At 41.9% G+C, this 2861-nt stretch overlaps 1 pseudogene across 1 annotated transcript; it reads right to left on the reverse strand.

Annotated features, from left to right (window-relative positions):
• Positions 1-1212: 1212 nt before the first annotated feature.
• On the reverse strand, positions 1213-2183 carry LOC308666739 (proto-oncogene Mas-like; annotated as a pseudogene). Its single transcript has one exon. The product of its transcript is annotated as a proto-oncogene Mas-like (transcript).
• Between the last annotated feature and the right edge of the window lie 678 nt (positions 2184-2861).

Raw genomic sequence — 2861 nt, forward strand, 5'->3', positions numbered from 1 at the left:
TGAATTTGCAACTTCCCTCCATCTTCCCCACTGACTTTGCTTGTAGAAAGGCAGCAGGAGGTTGCCACGTTTAGCAACTGTCACATTCTGTTAATGACAGCAGTAGGGAACGCAGAGACTGTTGTCCCATTTAAGACCACACACACACAAAATGATAATAAATTCCTGCCTCATTTGCTGTCATAAGTCAAGGTCTACTTGTATCTCATTAGAGAAAGCTATATCACTTTCATATGTCTTTTTATTTTAGTTTTGGGGTGTTCTTTTACCTTTCCTGTGGTATGGACCTATGCCACTATTTATTGTACTGGCTTGCTGGCTTTCAACTGTTAGGTGCAACAATAACATCAAATAAAACCTTGTTTTTATCTACTTCAGTTGATAGATCTTGGTTTCCTCAAGGCACCACACCTATCTATGAATTTATTTGGGAATCCTTTGGTTCCAATTTAGCATCTTAAATGCACAGGACCTTTTCATCGAATAAAACCCTGAAAATGTCTCTCACAATTGTTAGATAGCGTCTCAAAGCGCCGAAATACTGAATGGATAATTTTGTAAACTTAGCCTGGACAGTTCTCCTCACAAAATGACTTCTGAATTCGTGGTCTACGTCTCTAAAACATTGATTCAGGAGTCAAAATCAATAGGGTCAAGGAGATTGAATCCTAGATATAAGATAACAGTTTTAAGGTATAATCTCAGTCGTGTCTGCTCAAAAGGGTATCCTGTTGGCCCAGTAGCAGTTACTCCCCTCACAATATGTAAAGCTTAGTAGTAAAATATGGGTTCTAACTGTGCGCTTTTGTTGTTAGTTGTGAAGTTGTGTCCGACCCATCGCGACCCCATGGACAATGTTCCTCCAGGCCTTCCTGTCCTCTACCATCTTCTGGAGTCCATTTAGGCTCATGCCTACTGCTTCAAACTCTGCACTATCTCTGAGATATACCTATGTATCATGGACCTCAACGACAAAAGAATTTTAGTTATGGTACAATCATTTTGATAACTTTCTGGTATCATTCTGATAGCTAGTTTATAGCAGTGGAGGGAAAATTCTTGCTTCCCACATCTTCCCGCAATCTTCAACATGAACTCTGACAACACACTTTTTCAAGGGAAACAAAAGATGTTTATGTTTTATTTTTGTAGCAAGAAATTATTTTTGAGTCAGGAGATATCCAGCATTAGAGACAAGTTAAAATTATGCTTTTACGGAGGGGTTGAAACTGTATTTCCAGATTGCTCTGTGTTTTCAGGATCTTCATCTTCCCTGAAGACTCTTTGAAAAATCACCTTGATGCTCTCCCTGGACTCAGCTCTTTTCTTTCTCCCAACCAGAAAATAGATCACTGGGTTAATGCTGCTGTTTGGGCAAGCACCCAAGGCTACATACTTATTCAATAGAAGATGCGCTAAAAAACATTCCGTGTGAATAATATTAGCAAAGAACACATAAACATTTAATGGAAAAGTAAGGATAAGGAAACAGAGAAGAGTAATTAAGATCATCACTAACAGTCTTCCACGTTTGATCTGTTTGGATTTAAGGCACATTTTGATGAATAGGATCACAGCAGAGGCTGTGATCAATGGAAGGCAAAACACATCAATCACAACACAGTAGAGAATCGGGATGATTTCATATTTTTCTACATATTTCAAAATGTACAGAATTCCAACAAAGAAGAAAGAGGAGACCCAGAGGAGGGCACAGAGAGCAGGGGACAAACATTTTGGCCGGGAATAGCGATGCCAGATTGGGAAGAGGACACACACACACACCGGTCAATGCTGACAGCTGTCAGAAGAAATTGACCAGTAGTATAAATGATGTGGGAGAGGCTACATAAGACCAAAATGGGAATTTCTGTTAATCTAGAGTCTATATCATAATAAATATGAAGTACAGCCATAAATACGAGAAGCGCAAAGTCAGCAATAGCTAAATTAAGAATCAACATGGTGAAAGGGCTTCTCTTAATCCGGAAGCCAAGTAACCAGATGACAATTCCATTTAATGAGAGTCCTAGACAGCAGATGATGAATATGACTGACAATATGATATAATCATTTTGGTAAATAGTGTAATAGTAAATGGTATTATTACAGTCCAAATGCTCTCTTGTAACATTCATGTCTGTCAGACTGAGGTTCATCAGGAGACTTTTGGAATGCTCCATAATCTTTTCTTTTCGTATTGAAGTTCCTATTAGAAGAGCAGAGGGGAAAATGGATTCAGTTATTCCTCCTTAATTATCATATTGTTATCTCTATCTTCTCTAATCATAATGACAACAATACTGTAGATCAGGGGTGTCAAACTCAATTTCATTGAGGGCCGCATCAGCATTGCGGTTGCCCTCAGGGGGCCGGGTGGGTGTGGCCTGGGTGGGCGTGGCCTACTGGGTGGGCGTGGCTAGAGTGCGTATGGCCTACTGGGTGGGCGTGGCCAGCTCTACATCGTTCGCATCAAGGGTGCCTATGGGGGCCTGGGTAGGAGTGGGACAGATCTGAGGATCTCTGGCAGAAGGAGGGTCTCTGGGCCAGGGCCAAGGCAGTGGGGGCCGTTTCCTCACTGTTTCCAGGATGGCTTCGCGGGCCAGAGGAAACCACTTCGCGGGCCGGATCTGGCCCCCGGGCCTTGTGTTTGACATGTCTGCTGTAGATGAAGAGGGTCTGCCTGACAAACTATAAAATGAGGCCTCACTTACAGAAACCCGTATGGGGACCAGTTGTCACCTGGATCAAGAAGAACCGCACAAGATGCTGGAATTTCTGGTTACAAGTAGGTTACAGGACTCAGGACTGTTGGCTAAGCAACAAAGGCAATAACTGCAAGACTAATGGAAGAAACGTTT

The sequence above is a fragment of the Vipera berus genome, assembly GCF_964194415.1.
Source record: "Vipera berus genome assembly, chromosome: 3".
Taxonomy (NCBI): domain Eukaryota; kingdom Metazoa; phylum Chordata; class Lepidosauria; order Squamata; family Viperidae; genus Vipera; species Vipera berus.